The sequence below is a fragment of the Myotis yumanensis genome, unplaced genomic scaffold, assembly GCF_028538775.1.
Source record: "Myotis yumanensis isolate MYYU_CA2020_CCGP unplaced genomic scaffold, mMyoYum1.0.hap1 SCAF_24, whole genome shotgun sequence".
Taxonomy (NCBI): domain Eukaryota; kingdom Metazoa; phylum Chordata; class Mammalia; order Chiroptera; family Vespertilionidae; genus Myotis; species Myotis yumanensis.
The window spans coordinates 8,259,524-8,268,216 of record NW_027223775.1 but is presented as its reverse complement, the minus strand read 5'-3'; the positions used below and the strand labels follow the sequence as shown (position 1 = coordinate 8,268,216).

At 42.8% G+C, this 8,693-nt stretch overlaps 1 non-coding gene across 1 annotated transcript; it reads left to right on the top strand.

Annotated features, from left to right (window-relative positions):
• The first annotated feature begins 8,071 nt into the window (after positions 1 to 8,071).
• LOC139000681 (U6 spliceosomal RNA) lies at positions 8,072 to 8,178 on the top strand. The gene has a single exon (XR_011469675.1). It is a non-coding gene; the product is annotated as a U6 spliceosomal RNA (small nuclear RNA).
• Positions 8,179 to 8,693: the final 515 nt, after the last annotated feature.

Sequence of the window (8,693 nt, the reverse complement as noted above, 5' to 3'; positions counted from 1 at the left end):
GGAGCTGTATCAGTAAAGATATTGCTAAGACATATGTCTGATATTTTGCTGCCTATGGATTCTTCTAAGATTTTCATGGTTACCCACTTATCTTTAAGACCTTTATCCATTTTCAGTTTATTTTTGTGTATGGTGTAAGTTGGTGGTCTAGATTCATTTTTTTGGCATGTATCTGTGCTATCTGTCCAACACCAATTATTGAAGAGACACTATGACTCCACTCTATGATTGTGCCTCCTTTGTCAAATATTAATTGAGCATAATGGCTTGGGAAGACTTCTGGGTTCTCTGTTCTGTTCCATTGGTCTATATGTCTGTTTTCGTGCCAGTAACAGGCAGTTTTGAGAACGGTGGCTTTGTAATATAGCTTGATATCTGGTATTGTGATCCCTCCAACTTTGTTATTCTTTGTCCAGATTGCTGTGACTATTTGTGGTCTTTTTTAATTCCATAGGAACTTTGGAGTCTTTGTTCTAGTTCTGTGAGATATGCCATTGGTATTTTAATGGGGAATACATTAAAACTGTAGATTGCTTTGGGTAGTATGAACATTTTAATGATGTTGATTCTACCAATCCATGAATACGGTGTGTGCTTCTATTTGCTTTGGTCTTCCTCTATCTCTTTTTAAATTTCCTGTAGTTTTCCAAGAACAGGTCTTTTACCTCCTTAGTTAAGCCTATTCCTAAATATGTTAATTTTTTGTTGCAAATGTAAATGGGATTTTTTGTTTTTTTGTTTTTTTAGTTTCTCTTTCTGTAAATTCATTATTGGTGTATTAATAAGCCATAGAATTCTGGGTGTTAATTTTGTATCCCGCTGCATTGCCAAATTCATTTATTAAATCTCCTAGTTTTTTGATGGATTCTTTAGGTATTTCTATGGACAGTACCATGCCATCTGCGAAGAATCACAGTTTTACTTCTTCTTTTCCAGTGCCTTGTTTGACTTCTTGTTGTCTGATTGCATTGGCTAGCACTACCAGTACTCTGTCGAACAGAAGTGGCAAGAGGGGGCATCCCCTTCTTGTTCCTCTTCTTAGAGTAATTGTTTTTGCCCCTTGAGTATGATGTTGTCTGTAGGTTTGTCATATAGAGGATATGATCCCTCTATTCCCAATTTGCTGAGAGTTTTTATCAAAAGTTGAGGCCCAGTGCAGAAAAATATGTGCACTCGGTGTGGGTGGGGGCGGGGGGTCGCTCAACCCGTCCTGTGCCCTCCTGCAGTCGGGGAGCCTTGGAGGATGTCCACCTCCTGGCTTAGGCCCAATGCCTGAGGGATCAGGACTAAGCTGGCAGTCAGATCTCCCTCTGGCAGACCGGGAGCCCTCGGGAGATATCCACTTGCCAGAGGGTGCAGGCCTAATCTGCAGTCGGATATCCTTAGTGGTGCTGAGGAGTGGGGACAGGCTCCCACCACCACCGCTGTGCCGGCAGTCGTCAGCCTGGCTTGTGGCTGAGCAGAGCTCTGCTTGTGGGAGACTACTGACCACCAGGGGCAGCTCCTGCATTAAGTGTCTGTCCACTGGTGGACAGTGTGCGTCATATTGACCAGTCATTCCCAGTCGTTTTGCTGTTAGGGTCAATTTGCATATTACCCTTTTATTATATAGGCGGATAGAGGCCTGGTGCACAGGTGGGGGCCAGCTGGTTTGCCCTGAACTGTGTACTGATCAGGGTGGGGGTCCTGCTGGGGTGCCTGGCCAGCCTGGGTGAGGGGATGAGGGCTTTTTGCAGTCTGTCCAAGCCCTCCAGTGGGGACCCTCAACCCATGGGGGTGCCTGGCCCGCCTGGGTGAAGGGCTGAGGGCTATTTTCGGGCTGGCCACACCGTCTTCAGGGTGGGGGGTCCCTACTGAGGTGCCTGGCCACCGTGAGTGAGGGGCTGATGGCTGTTTGCAGGCTGGCCAAGCCCCACAGCGAGGACCCTCACCACATGGGTGTGTGGCCAGCCTGGGTGAGGGGCTCAGGGCCATTTTCAGGCTGCTCACAGCCCCTTCAGGGTAGCACAGTTCTTCTGGGGTGCCTGGCCAGCCTGGGTGAGGGGCTGATGGCCATTTTCAGTCCTGCCAGGTCCCCGGGCAACCTATGCTCCCAGCCTCTCCTTTTTCTCTTTTTCTGTTTTTCTAGGATTTATTTATCTTCTATAATTGAAACTTTATAGCCTTGAGCAGAGCCCAGGTGTGGTTGGAAGCAGGTATCAGGATTTATTTATCTTCTATAATTGAAAATTTCTAGCCTTGAGTGGAGCCAAGCGCTTGCCAGGGCAGGTGGGAAGCTTGGCTTCCTCCATCGCCGGGAGCAACCCAAGCCTTCTGCTTGCTCCAGCTCCGTGGCCACCATCACCTTAGTTGGGTTAATTTTTATACTCACTCCTGATTGGCTTGTGGGCGTGGCTTGTAGGTGTGGCTTGAGCATAGCGAAGGGATGGTTAATTTGCATGTTTCTCTCTTATTATATAGGATTGGGTGTTGGATTCTATCAAATGCTTTTTCTGCATCAATTCATATGAATATCTCTCAATTTGCTTATGTGATGCATCACGTTTATTGATTTCTGGATGTATCATCCTACTTCCCCAGAATATATCCACTTTGTCATGCTGTATGCTCATTCCAATGTCATGTTGTATCTGATTTGCTAGAGTTTTGTTGAGGATTTTAACATCTATGTTCATCAGAGATCTATTGGCCTGCATTTTTCTTTCTTTGTATTGTCTTTATCTGGTTTTGAGATTTAGAGTAATGCTGGCTTCATAGAAAGTATTTGGAAATGCTCATTCCTTTGAATTTTATAGAATTGTCTGAGGAAGAAGGTCTTAGTTTTATTTTATTTTTTAAAAACTTGGTAAAAATCCCCTGTGAATCCATCTGGCCCAGGCTCCTGTCTGCTGCAAGGTCGTTGTTTTTTTTGTTGTTGTTTCTTGTTTTTTGACACTTCAATTTCCTTAGTAGGTATTGGCATAGTCAGATGTTTAATTCTTCCTGATTGAGTTTAGGAAGGTTGTATTTTTGTAGAAATATGTCCATTTTTTCAAAGTTGATCAGTTTGTTGGAGTAGAGTTGTTCATAGTATTTATTTACAATCCCTTTTATATCTGTGGGGTCTTTTGCTATTCTTCCTCTTTCATTTCTGATTGTTTTAATTTTGGTCCTCTTTCTTTGCTTCTTGGTGCACCGACCTAGAGGTTCATCAATCTGGTTTATCCTTTCAAAGAACCAGTTCATGGTCTTATTGATCTTTTGCAGTTTTTTTGGTCTCTATGTCATTTATTTGTGCTATGGTCTTCATTTTCTTTCCTGCTGCTCAGTTTGGGCTTTTCTTGTTGCTCTCTAACACTTTAAGTTGTAGAGTTAGATAATTGGTTAACTGTTTTTCTTGTTCTTTGAGTTAGGCTTGTAATGCTATGAAGTTCCTTCTAAGTCTGTTTTCAGCGTGCCCCATACATTCTGGATTTTTATGTTTTCATTGTCGTTTGTTTCCAGGATGATTTTGATTTCTTCTTTGACCTCTTTGGCGACCCAGTCATCTATCTTTATACACAACATCCCTGCTACTGTAATGGCAGAATGACCAGAATGAATGGTGGCTAAGACTTGCATTGCAGCAGCCAACCAGGCTTATCCAGGCCCTGATAGGCCATAGCCTTGGCCAGCCTGACCCCCCATCTGTCCCCAATAACCATTTCAGGGCGGGACGGAAAAGAAAACCACCTATAGCTCCTCCCCCTGGTAAACACCACCCCTATGTTCCCCTAACACACAGATTGGAGGCGTGGCCTTCTGGCTAAATGCCAGTGGCCACTGAACCCTGCTAGCCTGGCCCTGATGGGCCCCCATCTGGGGAGGCCGAACGGACTGCTTCCATGCAGGAATCCATACACCGGGCCTCTAGTTATTTAATAACAGACTATTTAGCCTCCAAGTATTTGAATTTTGTTACATTTTATTGTAGTTTATTTCTAATACTAGAGGCCCAGTGCATGAACTTTGTACACTCGGAAGAGTCCCTCACCCAGTCCTGTACCCTCTTGCAGTCCCGGAGCCTTCAGGGGATGTCCGACTGATGGCTTCGGCCTAATCCTGGTTTCCGAACATTACTAGCGCTGCTGTGGAGGTGGGAGTGATTCCTGCCACTGCTGCTCCACTTCCCAATACCTGCCGAGCTTAAGCACAAGCAGAGGGCCCACAGAACAAAAATCACAGCCACCTGCATGTGGTGCTGAGAGGAGGCCACTGGGCCCAAGCCTCCAAGACATCCCAGGGCATGGTGTGTTCTCAGTCCCAGCGGGGCTGTAGCTCTGAATCTCTCGGCAGGGTGTGCTTCTAGTTGGTTAAGGTCTGTTCCTGTTGCTACATACGTTGACCCTCAGTCTGGGGCAGGGAAGGACCTGGCACAGTGAATATGAAAGATGACCATCATTCCTTTGGGAGGGATGAGCAAGGAGCAGAGGAACAGGAGAAGAGTAGGGGAAAGCTGGGGGCCTCTATGTTATTGCAGAAGCAGATCTTCCTTTGATAAGGGCAACAACACCACTCTGAAAACTAACACTGGGGCTTGGTACCATAAGGACCCACTCAGGCTAGAAGCAGGGTCAGCGGCCTCTTTCGAGCCCCCTACCAGCTCTAAACCTGTGCTATGGCCCTGCAGCCTCTCAATCTCTTTTCCCCTCAGACATTGGTGCACTGGGATTTTCAGTCACTTTTAGGTGGCTGGAGAAGTTTTTCAATGTTGGTTTTATTATATGTACGTGGCATGATGTATCTGTGTGTTTTGTTGTTGTTAATCCACAGTAGAGGACTTTTTTCTATTGTTGTCCTATTTCAACAGAAAGCATGGAAGTGGAGGTGGGAGTGAGAAAGATAGAGAGATAGATAGGGATAGAGATAGAGAGAAACATCTATTGGTTAACTAGAACCCAGGGACAAGCCCTTGACCTGGAATCAAATCCGGGATCCTGCCATGCCAAGGCTGATGCTCCACCCACTTAGGCACAGTGGCCAGGGCAGGTATATTAACATTTTTTAATCAGAAGGAGCATTTGACAGCGAGAAACATAGAAATAATACTAAGGTCTGAATTTCAGCCCATTTCCAGAGAATGTGCCTTCATATTCATTCATCATTAATTACTTAAGTTAAAATATTATTCTTCAGTTGTATTTTAAATAAATACTTCAGCATCACTGACACCTTTTCAGCACAGGCTGAAAAGTGCAAGACAGTGCAAGACACTGGGGCGGGGGTTGCAGAGGCCTGGGGGAGGTCGCTAGGGAAAAAGAATAAAAAGAGAGACATATGTACTACTATTTCTAATACCATAAACAATAAAATTAAAAACAAACAAACTTCAGAATAAAGTTTTCCACAAAATGGGAATTCTTGTCTTATTTTACTACAAACACATAAAAGCAATGTGTTTGGATTGTGAGTTGAAGTCTTGCCCCTAAATTTCCCAATGTGCCTTTGACCATAAGTGCATAAATTCTTTGAAGTGAACTGCATACAAAATGAAGCAGTGTGGGATGAAAAGGAACAATTCGAAGGAGTAGCAGCTGCTTGTGTAGCCCGCCCCCATCCAAGGAACAGCAGCCTCCTGATCACCACACCCTCTGTCTGAGGAACAGCAGCTGTGTGTGAAGCCTCCCCCCACCAGCCAGAGGAGCCACCACAACTGTGAACAGCACCCACCAGAGGAGCTGCTACCAACTGAGGAGCAACTTCTACCACAATCGCCTGAGGAGCAACCTCAGCCCAAGGAGTCACTGCCACCCACGGAGCAGCCCCTGAATGACTCAACATCTAGATATGGTAGTACGACCAAACATGGGTAGACAAAGAAACCCCCAAAGGAAAGAAAAAGAAGACTCGCCAGAAAAGCAGCTAACATGAGAGAAAAAGAATTCAGATTAAGGGTCCTGGAAGGCATAAACCGGATGGAGGAAAAAATCAACAACTTATGCAAGAAGCAAGAAGAAACTGATGAAAAAAATCAGTAAATTATGTAAGAACCAAGAAGAAATGAAGAGTGATATAGCTGCAATAAAAAACACCATTGAAAGTTTCAACATTAGACTAGGACCGAATTAGGGAATTAGAAGGCAGGGAAACAAAACACGCCCAAACTGAACAGCAATTGGAGAAAGAAAATTAAAAGACAGGAGGAGAGCCTAAGGGAGCTATGGCACAACATGAAACGAAACAACATACGAATAATAGGGATGCCAGAACAACAGAAAGATGAACAAGATTTAGAAAACCTATTGGAAGAAATAATATCAGTAAACTTCCCAGAGGTGGGGAAGAAAAAAATCACACAAGCACAGAGGGTCCCAAACAAGGTGAACTCGAAAAGACCCACGCCAAGACACATCATAATTACCGTGGCAAATGTTCAGGATAAAGAGAGAATCTTAAAGGCTGCAAGAGAGAGATGGAAAGTTACATTTAAGGGATCTCCCATTAGATTATCAAATGATTTCTCAAGAGAAACACATCAGGCCAGAAAAGAATAAACAGAAATTTACAAAGTGATGCAAAGCAAAGGACTGAATCCAAGAATACTCTATCCAGCAAGGCTATCATTCAAAGTTGAAGGGGAAATAAGAAGCTTCACAGACAAAAAAAGGCTAAGGGAGTTTATCACCACCAAGCCAGCAATGCAAGAAATGCTAAAGGGACTGGTGTAAAAAGAAGAAATAAAAAGCTCAGAAAGAAAACAGCCACAGAAAAAAAGAAATGGCTATTAAGAAGACCTTTCAATAAAAACTTTAAACGGAAACGGACTAAATGCTCCAACCAAAGACATCGAGTGGCAGAATTGATAAAAAAAAACATGACCCATACATTTGTGTCTACAAGAGACCCACCTCAGAAGAAGGGACTCACAGAGACTGAAAGTGGAGGGATGGAAAAATGTCTTTCAGGCAAAGGAAAATGAAAAAAAAGCTGGGGTAGCAATACTTATATCGAACAAAATAGACCTCAAAGTGAAGGCCAGAACTAGAGATAAGGAAGGCCACTTCATAATACTAAAGGGATCATTAAAACAAAAAGATATAACCCTGATAAACATATATGTACCCAATGCAGGAGCATCCAAATATATATATATATATATATATAACTCCTGGAAGATATCAAAGGAGAAATGGACAACAATACAATCATAGTAGGGGAATTTAATACACCACTGACATCACCTGATAAATCCTCTAGACAAACAATCAGCAAAGAAACAACTATCCTAAATGACTCACTAGATCAGATGGACTGAATTGACATCTTCAGAACACTTCACCCCAAAGCCACAGAATATATAAAAAAATGGGCAAAGGACCTAAATAGAAACCTTTCAAAATAGGACATTTAGAAAGCCAAGAGACATATGAAAACATGCTCAAAGTCACTAATAATCCAAGATATGCAAATCAAAACAATAATGAGGTACCATCTCACAGCTGTCAGAATGGCTATCATCAACAAATCTACAAACGACAAGTGCTGGAGAGGATGTGGAGAAAAAGGAACACTCGTACATGGCTGGTGGGATTGCAGACTGGTGCAGCCACTATGGAAGACAGTATGGAGTTTACTCAAAAAACTAAAAATGGAACTCCCATTTGACCCCGTGATCTCACTTCTAGGAATATATCTCAAGAAACCAGAAACAACAATTAGAAAGGATATATGCACCCCTATGTCCATAGCAGCACAATTCACCATAGCTAAGATCTGGAAACAGCCTAAGTGCCCATCAGTAGATGAATGGATTTGAAAACCTTGGTACATCTACACGATGGAATACTATGCTGCTGTAAAAAAGAAGGAACTCTTACCATTTGCAAGGGCAAGGATGGAACTGGAGAGCATTATGCTAAGTGAAATAAGCCAGTCAATGAAGGAAAAACACCACATGATCTCACTCACTGATGGATAATAAGACCATTATAAACTTAAAAAATAATAAGACTATTGGCTCATGAAAGAGTGCATTCATTCATTCTTTTAAAAACATAATGAGATCTTAATGTTTCTAAATAATACATATAGTTATTAAAAAAGAAAGAGAACTGTGCTAGCTTTGGCAGCACATATACTAAAACTGGAACAATACAGAGGAGACTAGCATGGCCTCTGTGCAAGGATGACATGCATATTCGTGAATCATTCCATATTTTTTATATGAAATGCTGAAAGGTATTCTTTAAGAAGAGGAAGAAGAAGGAAAGTTAAAGATAATAATGATGAGCAACAAATATGTACCTATCAACAAGTGAATCTAAAACTCAAGTGAATTGCCGAAACCGGATTTTGCTCAGTGGATAGAGCTTCGGCCTGCGGACTGAGGGGTCCCGGGTCCGATTCCGGTCAAGGGCATGTACCTGGGTTGCGGGCACATCCCCAGTGGGAGATGTGCAGGAGGCAGCTTACGATGTTTCTCACTCATCGATGTTTCTAACTCTCTATCTCTCTCCCTTCCTCTCTGTAAAAAAGCAATAAAATATATTTTTTAAAAAAAGGAATAAAAAAAAATAAAAATCAAGTGAATAAAAAAATCTGATCATCAGAGTAAACTGGTGAATATAATAGAATTGGGCATAGAGAGGGAGTGGACTGACAATTCTTGTGGGGGTAAAGGAATATGGGGGGTGTGGGGGGCGTGGGAAGAGACTGGACAAAAATCGTACACCTAT